This window comes from Salmo salar, chromosome 12, assembly GCF_965601325.2.
Source record: "Salmo salar chromosome 12, fSalSal1, whole genome shotgun sequence".
In the NCBI taxonomy this organism is placed as follows: domain Eukaryota; kingdom Metazoa; phylum Chordata; class Actinopteri; order Salmoniformes; family Salmonidae; genus Salmo; species Salmo salar.
The window spans coordinates 23383701-23397500 of NC_138302.1; the positions used below are offsets into that span (position 1 = coordinate 23383701).

At 43.3% G+C, this 13800-nt stretch overlaps 1 protein-coding gene across 1 annotated transcript in view; it reads left to right on the forward strand.

Annotated features, from left to right (window-relative positions):
- Window positions 1–8988: 8988 nt before the first annotated feature.
- The window catches only part of LOC106590181 (gamma-adducin), a 143935-nt gene continuing 139123 nt past the window's right edge, over window positions 8989–13800 (forward strand). The window contains exon 1 of the mRNA XM_082958750.1: window positions 8989–9117. The gene's annotated coding sequence lies outside the window, so the exon portion shown is untranslated. The remainder of the gene's footprint in view (window positions 9118–13800) is intronic.

The window sequence follows — 13800 nt, forward strand, 5'->3', positions numbered from 1 at the left end:
GAATGACTGACTGGCTGGCTGGCTGGCTGACTGGCTGGTTGGCTGAATGACTGACTGGCTGGTTAGCTGAAAGACTGACTGGCTGACTGGTTGGCTGAATGATTGACTGACTGGCTGGTTAGGTGAATGACTGACTTACTGACTGGCTGGCTGGTTGGCTGAATGACTGACTGGCTGATAAAAGTGTGATTATAGTTTTTAACCCATAGGAGAACCCTTTTTGCTTCTAAGTAGAACCCTGTTGGGTTCCGTGTAGAACCCTCTGTAGAAAGGTCTCTACATGGAACCCAAAGGGGTTCTACCTGCAACCAAAAAGAGTTCTTCAAAAGGGTTCTCCTAAGATTTTAGAAAGCACCTTGTTTCTAAGAGTGTAGGATCTTGTCACGTCCTGGCCAGTATAAAGGTTAATTAGTATTGTAGTTTGGTCAGGACGTGGCAGAGGGTATTCGTTTTATGTGGTTCGGGGTGGTGTGTTTTGTTGAAGGGGCATTTGGTTTAAGTATTCCGGGGTTTTTGGGCACTGTTTGGTTTTCAGGTATTCTATGTTTAGTCTAGTATGTCTGTTTCTATGTTTGGTTAATTGGGGTTGGGACTCTCAGTTGAAGGAAGGTGTTGTCTATCTGCCTTTGATTGAGAGTCCCATATATTAGGGTGTGTTTGTGTTTGTTATTTGTGGGTGATTGTTCTGTGTTGAGCCTTATGCTTTGCCAGACTGTTTGTTGTTGTTGTTGTTGTTGTTGTTGTTGTTGTTGTTGTTGTTGTTGTTGTTGTTGTTGTTGTTGTTGTTGTTGTTGTTGTTGTTGTTGTTCGTTCTAGTGTTTTGTTATTTTGGTATTCATTTTGAAAATAAATAAACGTCAAGATGAGCCTGCACTTACCTGCTGCGTTTTGGTCCTCCTTCACCGACGACGACCGTGACAGATCTCTTCATTGATAGTATTTTAAAGTAATTTTAAAGTTTACCTTTTACTCTATGAACCATTTCACCTTGAGGGGGAAAGAAATATACTGTACTGTAGTTTTAGAAGGTGAGACCTTTTTTCTTGTTATTAAAACATTGTGCTTCTCATATAATTGTACTAGACAAAAACTGTATATTAGTAGTCCTATAGGGATGTGAGTTAAGGGCGCAAAAATATCTTACATTTATCATGCTTGAGTATTTTATGCCGGTCTGGAATCTTGAATGAAACTCAGTTTTGTTGTTCCGGACGCTATGTCATCAGTGCATGTTATTTTACTTAAGGTTCTTAATTGGTTTAATTGATTGGGGATTTTAGCATCTGGTCAGAAAACCAGTCAGTATCTGGTGTGACCACCATTTGCCCCATGCAGCGCGGCAGATCTCCTTCGCATAGAGTTGATCGGGCAGTTGATTGTGGCCTGTTGATTGTTGTCCCACTCCTCTTCAATGGCTGTGCGAAGTTGCTGGATATTGGCGGGAACTGGAACACGCTGTCGTACACGTTGATCCAGAGCATTCCAAACATGCTTAATGGGTGACATGTCTGGTGAGTATGCAGACCAAGGAAGAACTGGGACATTTTCAGCTCCCAGGAATTGTATACAGATGCTTGCGACATGGGGCCGTGCATTATCATGCTGAAACATGAGCTGATGGCGGCGGATGAATGGCACGACAATGCAATTGTAATTGATAAAATGAAATTGTGCTCATTGTCTGTAGCTTATGCCTGCCTATACCATGACCCCACTGCCCCCATGGGGCACTCTGTTCACAACGTTGGCATCAGCCAACCGTTCACACACAAGATGCCATACATGCTGTCTGCCATCTGCCCGGTACAATTGAAAGCGAGATTAATCCGTAAAGAGCACTTTTCCAGCGTGCTAGTAGCCATCGAAGGTGTGCATTTGCCCACTAAAGTCAGTTACAACGCCGAATTGCAGTCAAGTCAAGACCCTGGTGAGGACAACGAGCACATAGATGAGCTTCCCTGAGACAAACTGTCAAAAATTCTTCGGTTGTGCAAACCCACAGCTTCATCAGCTGTCTGGGTGGCTGGTCTCAGATGATTCCGCAGGTGAAGAAGCCAAATGTAGAGGTCCTGGGCTGGCGTGGTTAACGTGGTCTGCGGTTGTGAGGCAGGTTGGATGTACTGCCAAATTCTCTAAAATGGTAGAGAAATTAACATTAAATTCTCTGGCTACAGCTCTGGTGGACATTCCTGCAGTCAGCACGCCAAACATCTGTGGAATTGTGTTGTGTGACAAAACTGCACATTTTAAAGTGGCCTTTTATTGTCCCCAGCACAATGTGCACCTGTGTCATGATCATGCTGTTTAACCAGCTTCTTGATATGCCACACCTGTCAGGTGGATGGATTATCTTGGCAAAGATGAAATGCTGACTAACAGGAATGTAAACAAACGTGTACACAACATTTTTGAGAAATAAGCTTAGTGTGCATATGGAGAAAAAAAATTCAGCTCATGAAACATGGGACCAACACTTTACATGTTGCATTTATATTTATGTTCGGTATATAACATTAGTAGGAGTCGGAAAATGATTTAATCTGAGGTTTAGACAGCCAAGAGAGATTATCTTCATAGCATTCACTGCGGAAGCTCTTGCCTAACATAGACAGTTGGAAAAAGAGTCAGGTGCTAGGCTCTAAGGATGCCCGCTAAACTGTAAATCTTTATCACTTGGGCTTAGATAACATCCCCAAGCTGTGTCCAGCCTACTTTATGAGGTTCATCAACCTTTTTCAGTCCCGCTTGAACTGAGACAAGGAATCATCGACTGTTCTTGGGATAGGCAGATTTGATTGAGTATTAGTTTAAGGGCGGAGTGGGATTTACACAATCATCACAGTCACTACACTCTGGAATGCTACTGTGTTACTATAGTTTTATGTCCCCACACACTACACTCCGGAATGTTACTATGTTACTGTAGTTCTATAGTTCTATGTCCCCGCACACTATGTGGTTGTGGTGATAGCAGAATCAGAGTATACTGTAGATGCATAAATATAGATACTGCATAGATGACAGCAGATACAAAGAGCATTGATGACAATGTTAATAGTTCCATGCCCCAGACACTATGTGGCTGTTGTGATGATAGCATAAAGAGTGTGGATTAATTGCTGCATAGATATAGATACTGTACATAGTATAGATGACAGCATGGATCTACATCTCTTTTTCTATCCAGAGAGAACCGTAACTTCCACTGATGCCATTGGGAGAAGTTGATTTAGGTGGAAACATCTGGCTTAGGTGGAAGCTATGTGGGCCAGGCGCATTGATATTTGGTGTTGATACCAGGCTGCTCGTTTGGGCACACACCTGTCTCCAGCGTTACGCGCATAATGACACTTTACGTTTAATGACGCACAATGACGCACATTTAATCCATGTGTCTCTGTGTGGCCATACCATTAATCTGACAGGCAAAGCATAGATGCATAAAGAATAGATACATTAGAAATAGATAGCCTAGATGAAAACTATTTTCTATTCATGAGTGAACATCTATGGGTGTGGATTGGTATTGGACGGAAGGAGTACCCGTGTATCCATTGGGTTGGGTTGGATTCTCAGGAACATGAATCTGACAACCAGGGTAATCTGACTGAAGTTTAATTAAGGTGATGAATCACTACATCATGTGTGTCCCAAATTGAGACACAACCATGAGGTCAAGGTTGAGGCGTGCAAGTTCATAAGAAAAAAGGAACAGCACCAGAAATGAAGACGCAAATTAAAGATATTTAAACACGTTTGATCTGATACACCAACACATTTTTCATTTGTCACTGACACAAACAGTGAACATGGACATATTTAGACTCATCTCTTTTTCCATATCCTTCATTCCCCATTCCTCTGTTCACCATCATGGTAATTTCCCCTCGTGACGGGGCTGAGCAGAATAGGCTATTCACTCCTAGCTAGAAATAGCTGTCGTAAAGGACCATCAGATCAGAGTGTTGTTTTTGGTAGGTGTCGCGCACACACACACACACACACACACACACACACACACTCCAGTGTGAGTTATTTATAGGTCATTTACACATTTCAGAGGGCCCTCAAGGTGGTGAAGGTACTTCACTGGTCCTATTTTGGCCTTTGATTGTAGTGGGAGGTAAACTTGGGATGGGGATGCACGCTGTTCCATGGTAAGGGGAGAAACGTATAGTCACACACAGGGTGCGTCCTAATATTATCTCCTTTCTCCTGATGTGTGAGCGTCCCACTTATTTACAGTTGGTCTACTTTGTCCCTGTTTTCAACGCTTCTTGCGTCAACATTTTTATTGAACCAAATCAAAAGTGTTGGGGCGCTGCCCCACCTAATTGAAAAGTGCTGTGAAAAATGCCTGCTCGCCACACGTTTGTCGCTGTTATGATGCTGATGATTTGTCGCTATGTATGTATGTGTTAACGTTTCTACCTTTGTGACGAGATAAGGCATACAGCGCCATCTAATGGCTGTGCTGGGGATAACATTTATATTTACATTTTAGTCATTTAGCAGACGCTCTTATCCAGAGCGACTTACAGTAGTGAATGCATACATTTCATCAGGGGCGGAAATCCCGGGGGGGACGGGGGGGGGGCACGACCCCCCCATTCTGGGAAAAATATGATTTGTCCCCCCCAATATATCACTGAAACATAACTATGTAATTTAAATAATATTAATAATACGCAATGAAAGCAATTGTGCTGATTATAGACACTTAATAGCGCGTTTTTAAGTTTCAAAAGATTGCGACCCCCCCCACCCTTTTCCTCACAATGGTTTGATCCACTGGCAAGGTAACAGAGGGGTCGTAGCCACTGTCTGAAAGGCACTCAATGAACGTAACTGACGTGAGGTTAATCCAGTCAATCGCGCACACACACTAGCTGAATATGCAGAGCTAGCGCGCAAATATTAACTATTAAGCTAGCTAGTACCTATTCCATTTATGTGGCCTCGTCAAAGATGGAATCTTTGCTATCGTCAATTTATTCCGAGATCAGCATGCAGATGATGCAAGTTAGTGCTTCCAAGTCCCTGTGATAAGGTTAGCGATAAACTGAAGTCCAAACTGAACAGAACTACACTCTCTTCTACCATTGTCTTAAATATATTTAATGGTCTCGTTGCAAAAGCTAAATTGTCGCAAGGGAACTTTTATTTATTTATTTTATTTAACCCGGGTAGCAAAGATTATAGCAAACACCACTGAAACTGAATTGGTGCTCGCTAGCTTTGCAAATTCAGCTATTGTTGGAAGCCAGCCAATATGAAAGAAACTATTAAAATTACAAAAGGTTGCAGCATATGTTGTGTAAATGGTGAACTCATACAGCTGTCAACTCTTGTCATTTTAATCCGTTTCACATTTGCTAGCTACCTTTTAGATTGAAGCCCAAATAGAATGATAAAAGATAAGATGATAGAAGCCCATCTCCTACTGTAAATAACCTACACACTGTGTGTGTGTGTAGCCAGCCAGCCAGGTAGAAAAATGGCAGAAAAATAAAAGACGGACATCAGAGTATTTTTCAGTACACCAAAACGCAAAGTAAGAACCCTAGTAGCCTAATATCTCAAAGACTAGTTGATAAAATGTTCATAAGAAAGAAATGAAATTCTAATGGAAATGTTTCATAATGATGTCATTAGGCAGAGCAGGCAACAGATGGCACACAGACAGCAGAGTTGGGGACAGATATGCAGGGACAGACTGGCAGAGACAGGGAGTCTCAGGTAAGTTTGTTGAGTCTTTGTTTGGCAACATTATGAAAGGTTCTCCATTTTTTTAACTTGTAAAATAGGAACATAATTGGAAAATGCCATGGATACCCCCACGCTCAACTTAAACTGGTGACTGAACTAAGATTTGTTAAAGGCAATGGTATTGCTGTTGTGAGTAGTTGTGTAGTTTTGGGTACCGGTAGTTAGGAGTACGGCAAACACCTTATTTCTTGGGTTCCTCAATATACATTTACCATATTACAATGTAGGCTATGTGTTACAGCACTACTTTTGGTTTCCCCCTCAGGAATTGCTCTTGAGAAAATGTCATATAATTGTCCCCCCCCAAAGTTGATATCAGATTTTCGCCCCTGCATTTCATACATAACAGTTGTTGACAACTGTAGCATTGTGACCCTAAAGCCCTTTCCTAACCCTTTTCCTAACCTTTATCCTAACCTTTATCCTCCTTCTCCTAACCTGCTGCGTTAATTCACCTAACCTGATTTATCCTTACCTGCTATGTAAACAAACCATCTGCGGCAAAAAATCAACAGTATCAAACTAATGAGGTTTGTGAGAAAGCTCCCACCACACACTGCCTCACCAGAACATTTGTAAACACACTTCTCGCGCTCCTTTTCTTTTATTGAGTTTTATTATAATAATTTGGGGGGTGCTTATATTTGTCCTTTAACAAGTATATAATGGAAACGTGTTTCTTGCATATTCCAACTCCACCTGAGATACCTGCTGCAAGGAGCGGGGTCACGACGAGGGTCACCATTGTCCATCGCCCCTGGAGCAATTGGTTTATTTAATTTATGAGTTATACAAATTAATTTGCTTCTTTATGTAAAAACAAATGTTTATTTTCTCTAACTTTGTTTTTCCACTTCCTGGTTATTAACAGCGTGCTGTGCAAGTGAATGGATTTGTTTCATCTTTGATTAAAGGGGCAATCTACAAATCAAACAATAACAAAGCGGTTACCCCGCCACTGATTTGGTAAAAAGCTGAGGGATGGGGCTGGAGAAATGTAACCACTTTCAAATTCAAAGACAGAGCTCTGGATGCATGTACTAGATCAAAATTACAATTTTAACTGTGTTTTGAGTGTCTAAAAGTCCACAAGCATATGCAGCAATCGCAGATTGCCCCTAAGGGTACAAAGGGGGGATGAGTTCTGTTCCTTACAATTGTATCTTCAGCTCGGAGTTTAACAGTATTAGCATACCTTCTAAAGATGTTTTCCCGTAACAAAAACATATTTAGTCAAGGCTTCTATTATAGTGTGACGTGTATTGTGACTCATCAGGCTATGAAAAAGAACAATTCAATTCTTGAAAAAAGTAATAGGTTGGCTAACTTGCATAACTTGGTTTTAAGACAAATGGCCAAAGTTCTTGTTTTTGTAATTTGTGAAGAAATCTGGCATATACAAAATCAGGCCTACCATTTTATGCTACCCTTTTATTCTAGTAGGCCTACAGTTAAACTCAAAGCTATACATAGCCTACACCAGGGTTTCCCAAACTCGGTCCGAGAGCCCCCGGGTGCACGTTTTGGTATTTGCCCTAGCACTACACAGCTGATTCAAATCACCAACGTTGACGATTTAAAACAGCTGTGTAGCGTTAGGGACTGATGTTTGGGAAACCCTGGCCCACAACACCAGTGTTAAGCGGGCCTACCATACCTGGTCAGTATGTGGTCTACCATAAAAACCCTACAATCATAAACACATCTTTCTGAGCTGATGTAGGCTGTGTTATGCCACCAGACATCCTTTTTTATTAATTATATAAAAGAGTAAAAGCACTGGCACATCTGAGTTTTCTTGTTGCAGGTGCGTGGGAATAATTCTCTGATATCTAATATCTTAGAAAAAAATGAAGACCCTCACACTGAGCACAGGTCGTCAAGCACTGACGAAGCCTTCAGGCATACGGGTCGAAAAGTAAACTAAAGTGATATCATAGGAGCAAGAGCATTGTGCGGGGCTTTCTTTTCTCCTCATTCTATAAGCACAAGTACACTCACCTTGGTCATGTTTAGACATCTAGTTTGTATGTACTACCTGCTACGGCACAGTGAGAATGGCCACTAGGTGGCCTTGGTGTAACATGGAAATAGCTGGAGAGTCTCCATCACCAGCAGCATCTGGGCAGGTGATACGTCTGTTCAGGACAATTCGTGTAAGGAAATTGGGATCTTTCTGACGTTTTTGAAGAACATACAGTTGAGTGTTGTTAAAGATGCAATATAAGAATTTGTCAACTGACCCCAATCGGACAGAGTGGACCCGCCCTACATTTTGTATAAAGTTGTAATCCATAATATTTTAAAGTAACTGATGTTGTTGACATTTAGTGTAAAAAAATGATCAAACAGATGCATAATTTTATATGACTGTAGGATGCAAGCTTATTTCTATAATGATACATTTTCGGAATGGTCTCGTTTGCAGGAATGCGCTACCCTGTAGCAGACAGGCACTGTCCGGTAAATGCCATGGAGGTTGCACGGAGCCGGTAGAGCACAATAGGTAGTAGGGAATTCTGCTCCAGGATAATTCAAAGTGCGACTGTGGTGAGTAGCCTACATATATCTATGGCATGCATGTCTAGTCGTAGATATAGAACATAGAGTTGAGTTTTGCATGGGATAAACTGGTGAAATTATATAGGCCGATGCAGAACGCATGTGGGCGTTGTTTCTTCTCGTCCACTTGACTAGACTATTTACTGAACGCCATAGCAGGCTCTGATTACAGTCAGGTCAATGGGAAGCACAATCCTAGTCCCCATAGTCAGAACAACTGACCTATATAGGCATAATACTCTGCCATAGTCATTTGTATTCATGTTTTATTAACGAAAAAGTGCCTATGTTGTTTTTGTGAATTAGATATAGGCCTAGTCGTATGATTCATGGTCCATCTATTCAGATTGTGATAAAGACTGGACAGTTTGCCATTTTGTTTTGCCGTGCGTAAATGTATAGCCAAATGATTTACCATAGGCCTTTAACTTATAATAACATAAGTTAAAGGTCTACAGGAGGTGAGGTTTGCCAAATGTATGCACATTCACGTAAAGCAGAGGAATGTCAGAAACGACTTCCTGCCAAATAGTGACACTGTGGTTCCGCGTTCATATATTTTAAATCTCTACACCATCTGGCTTGGTTTGGAATAAGCGTTGGGATCAGTTTAGGCATATCACTTTAGTTTGTCGTCAGTGAAGGAGGCGTTCTCTTCGTGTGGTCCATTGCTTTAATTCAAAACGCTTGAATCAAAGATTCAGAGCACTTTGCGGAGTGGCGTGCTGTGATCCTTGAATGAAATTAATTTATTCTCAATTTATCCAGTTTCCACGAGTTTATCAGGTAAATGCACTTTAAAACGTTAACACATTTATGAATATTAATAGTCGTCGCATATTCGTTTACATCTAGTAAGAATGTTAACATGTGTGTGTGATTTTGATGAACGTTCACCGCGCGTCAGACAGGAGCAGCCTATTATCTGGCAGACCGTGGTGGCATGCGGTGGCACGCATTTCAAGTTGCCTATGCAATGTGGTGCAACAATGTAAATTGTATCCTCCGTCAATGAGTGCGTATGATACTGTAATGTGTTTCGTAAACGTCTTCGCGTGGTGGTGGCTACAGTATGTAATCATGGCAACCAGCCAATCAATGTAGGTTAGCCTACTGTAGTTCGACTAGGGAAAGTAAAATAAGTGCTACTCTTTTCAAAAATGCTAAATGTGTTGGCGTGTTATTGCATGAAGCTACCCTTTGTTTACGGAAAGCGTGAAAGTTGTATGGTATGCATGCAAAAACACTCGTGGTGAAGAGGAGAATATTGGTGCTTTAAAGACAACTGGGAACTCGGAAGAGAACCAGGTCAGATCATGACGTCAGTGATCTTCAGGTCGGAAATGCTCTAGAAACATGCCCGAGTTTCCGACTTGGAATTCTGAGTTGGAAGACTGTTAAAAATATGTTGTTTTTTTTAGCTCGTTTGTTTTCGGAGTTCCCAGTTGTCTTGAACGCACTGAAGTCGGAAGTCCAGAGATTTCCGAGTTCCTAGTTTTCAACGCGGCATGTGGTGCGAGACAGTGTGATGATCAGTGCTTTGCTCCTTCATAGATTTTTGTAGTATTGAAAATGCTCAATTTAATTATGTCATATAGCATTCATTCTTCCATGTCACAGTTGTCTGAACTCCCTTGATTATCTTCCAGACAGAAAAGAATGGTCTGCAGTTTCCACTCTGTCTTCATATCTCTCTGTATCTCCAACTTGAGAGTCTGGCTGGGAGATAAAACCCTTTGATATCAGCTGACACTGTACAGTTCCAGTCCTTTATCAAAGTGGTGCAATCACTGTCACTCTCTCTACATGGAATGTAAATGTATTGGTGTAATTGTATGTCATTATACTCTAACTACACTGGTAACTAATTTGAAACATAATCCAAACAGTGAGCTACTACATTATCAAAAAGGAACCCATATGCAGACCACACACACCCCAGTGGTATGACTAGACAAGATAAATATGTGTTTAATCATAGATTGTTACAGAGTTGGTTTTAACCTACAGTATGGTGTTCAGTGCTGAGTCACTCATATCTTCCAGACCCCTTGAAGGCCTTGTGGTTTCACGTCTCTCTCCTCTGTTGTCTACTATGTCTGGATAGATCAAAGAAAGAAGGGATACAGGTACACACACACACACACACACACACACACACACCTCCCCGACTATCCAGATCACCTCAGCACTGATATTTCTCAACTTATAATCACCCTCTAAGGATATCCATTTCAACACCAGGACCAGAGAGCAGTCTTCCTGGAGTTAAAAGGCCCAGCCAAGATAAATATGATGATTGGTTCTGAAAGGGTGTAACTCTGAATCTGAGATGCTTGGTTTTTCACCACAGTCGTTTTGGTGTGTGTGTTCTGTTCAGCAGATGGACCTGAAATCCAAATCCAGGCTAGGCCTTCACCCTATCCCAAGGAACAGTATACTGCTAGTGCTTGCTTGCTTTTGGAACGGTAGTGTCACTTCCTCTATCACTCCAACACAATGATCTCTCGCTCTTTCTCTCGCTCTTTCTCTCTCTCTCTCCTTGCCTCTGTTTATTTTCCCTTTCTAAATGAATGGCTTTACAATCACCCCAAGGCGCTAGCTGGCCAGCCAATACTAATGTCTGTCTAAGTAGGCAGGAAGTACAGTGTCCACCATGGTCCATTTTACCTAGTGAGTACACGTAGAGGAATAAGGCCGATTAACCATTTGGACCTTTGCAGGCGGCTCCAACAATGCACACCTTCAGTGACGGGTAAGTGGCTACAATCACTGCAGAACACTGTATTTGTAGTGACAGATGTCTGTCCAGCTAGTACACTCAGCCTTGTTCAACTGTTAGCAGCGTTGTATGAAATCAAACCTGAAATACGTCTGTGTACTGAGGAAGGCTTGAAAGAGTTGGTGTTTGTTTTGGTGAATACGTAGCTTCTCGATAAGCTCAGCTCTATATAAAAGAGCAGCTAGGGCTCGTTGTAACATGCACAATCAACTTGGTGTGTGTGTTCCAGCGCGTGAGTGCATGCATGTGTGTGGAACTATGCCTGTAAATGTATGTGTGTGTGGTGGTGGTGGATGGGTGTGTGTGTGGGCGTGTGACTTTTACGTGTTGTTGGTGTGTTCGTTCATGCTTGCCTGTATGTGTGTGCATTTGGTTTGGGAGAGAGAGAGGGAGCATTAAACCATTTAGAAGCATCAAGTCCTTTTATTTGAACCTGTCCAAAAGACAAACATGACATCACCGTTACCTCACTTCCTCTCTCAGTTAGAGGCTGATCAAAAACATCTCTCTCTCTCCCTCTCTCTCCCTCTCTCCACCTCTCCACCTCTCCACCTCTCCACCTCTCTCACCTCTCTACCTCTCTACCTCTCCTACCTCTCCTACCTCTCTACCTCTCCACCTCTCCACCTCTCCACCTCTCCTACCTCTCTACCTCTCCCCCTCTCTACCTCTCTACCTCTCTACCTCTCTACCTCTCTACCTCTCTCCTCTACCTCTCTACCTCTCTCTCTACCTCTCTACCTCTCTCCCTCTCTCTCTCTCCCTCTACCTCTCTCACCTCTCTCTCTCTACCTCTCTCACCTCTCCCTCTCTCTACCTCTCTCTCTCTACCTCTCTCTCTCTCTCTACCTCTCTCTCTCTCTACCTCTCTACCTCTCTACCTCTCTACCTCTCTACCTCTCTACCTCTCTACTCTCTCTACCTCTCTACCCTCTCTCTCTCTACCTCTCTCTCTCTCTACCTCTCTACCTCTCTCTCTCTACCTCTCTACCTCTCTACCTCTCTACCTCTCTCTCTCTACCTCTCTACCTCTCTCTCTCTCTACCTCTCTCTCCCACCTCTCTCCCTCTCCTCCCTCTCTCTCTCTACCTCTCTACCTCTCTACCTCTCTACCTCTCTCTCTCTCTACCTCTCTCCTCTACCTCTCTCCCTCTCTACCTCTCTACCTCTCCCTCTCTACCTCTCTCTCTCTACCTCTCTACCTCTCTCTCTCTACCTCTCTCATCCTCTCTACCTCTCTCTACCTCTCTCTCTCTACCTCTCTACCTCTCTCTCCTCTCTCTCTCCCTCTACTCTCTACCTCTCTCCTCTCTACCTCTCTACCTCCTCTCCCTCCTCTCTCTACCTCTCTACCTCTCTCCTCTCTCTACCTCTCTACCTCTCTCTCTCTCTACCTCTCTCTACCTCTCTCTCTACCTCTCTACCTCTCTACCTCTCTACCTCTCTACCTCTCTACTCTCTCTACCTCTCTACCTCTCTCTCTACTCTCTCTCTACCTCTCTACCTCTCTACCTCTCTACCTCTCTACCTCTCTCTCTCCTCTCTCTCTCTCTCTACCTCTCTACTCTCTCTCCCTCTCTACCTCTCTCCCTCTACCTCTCTCCTCTCTCTACTCTCTCTACCTCTCTCTCTCTACCTCTCTACCTCTCTCTCTCTCTACCTCTCTACCTCTCTCTCTCTCTACCTCTCTCTCTCTCTCTCTACCTCTCTCTCTACCTCTCTACCTCTCTCTCTCTACTCTCTACCTCTCTACCTCTCTCTCTCTCTCTCTCTACCTCTCTCTCTACTCTCTCTCTACCTCTCTCTACCTCTCTCTCTCTCTACCTCTCTACCTCTCTACCTCTCTACCTCTCTACTCTCTCTCTCTCTACCTCTCTACTCTCTCTCTCTCTACCTCTCTACCTCTCTCTCTACCTCTCTCTCTCTACCTCTCTCTCTCTACCTCTCTCTCTCTCCTCTCTCTCTCTACCTCTCTCTCTACCTCTCTCTCTACCTCTCTCTCTCTCTCTACCTCTCTCCCTCTCTCTCTCTACCTCTCTCTCTACCTCTCTCTCTCTCTCTATCTCTACCTCTCTCTACTCTCTCTCTCTACCTCTCTCTACCTCTCTCTCTCTCTACCTCTCTACCTCTCTCTACTCTACCTCTCTCTCTCTACCTCTCTACCTCTCTCTCTCTACCTCTCTACCTCTCTCTCTCTCTACCTCTCTCCTCTCTCTCTACCTACTCTCTCTACCTCTCTCTCTCTCTCTATCTCTACCTCTCTACCTCTCTCTCTCTCTCTCTCTCTACCTCCTCTCTCTCTCTCTCTCTCTACCTCTCTCTACCTCCTCTCTCTCTACCTCTCTACCCTCTCTCTCTACCTCTCTACCTCTCTACCCCTCTCTACCTCTCTACCTCTCTCCTCTCTACCTCTCTACCTCTCTCTCTCTCTACCTCTCTCTCTACCTCTCTACTCTCTACTCTCTCTCTACCTCTCTACCTCTCTACTCTCTCTCTACCTCTCTCTCTACCTCTCTACTCTCTCTACCTCTCTCTCTACCTCTCTCTCTCTACCCCTCTCTACCTCTCTACCTCTCTCCCTCTCTCTCTACCTCTCTCTCTCTCTCTCTCTCTCTACCTCTCTACCTCTACTCCTCTACTACCTCTCTACCTCTCTACCTCTCTCTCTCTCTACCTCTCTACCTCTC